Below are 331 nucleotides of genomic sequence, written 5' to 3' on the forward strand. Positions count from 1 at the left end.
TTTAGGTAAGATCAAGGGGGTCTAGGTAAGATCAAGGGGGTCTAGGTAAGATCAAGGGGGTCTAGATAAGATCAAGGGACGTCTAGATGAGATCAATCACCCTACAAAGTCTCCGTAAATATGTACTGTATAACTCAATTTCAAAACAAATGCTCCCCCCTCCACCCCAAGACGCTCCAATACAGACTCTGGAGTCGTAAGCGCTAAACCCAAAAGGTTATGCTACTGAAAATATTTTGGGGACTTGAAAGCATAAAATTACTTGGCCAGGTTCTCTACAACTCTAATGAAAATCGGTAGATGTGGTTAAACATTTCTGAGGAATTATTAT

The sequence above is a fragment of the Cherax quadricarinatus genome, chromosome 54, assembly GCF_038502225.1.
Source record: "Cherax quadricarinatus isolate ZL_2023a chromosome 54, ASM3850222v1, whole genome shotgun sequence".
NCBI lineage: Eukaryota > Metazoa > Arthropoda > Malacostraca > Decapoda > Parastacidae > Cherax > Cherax quadricarinatus.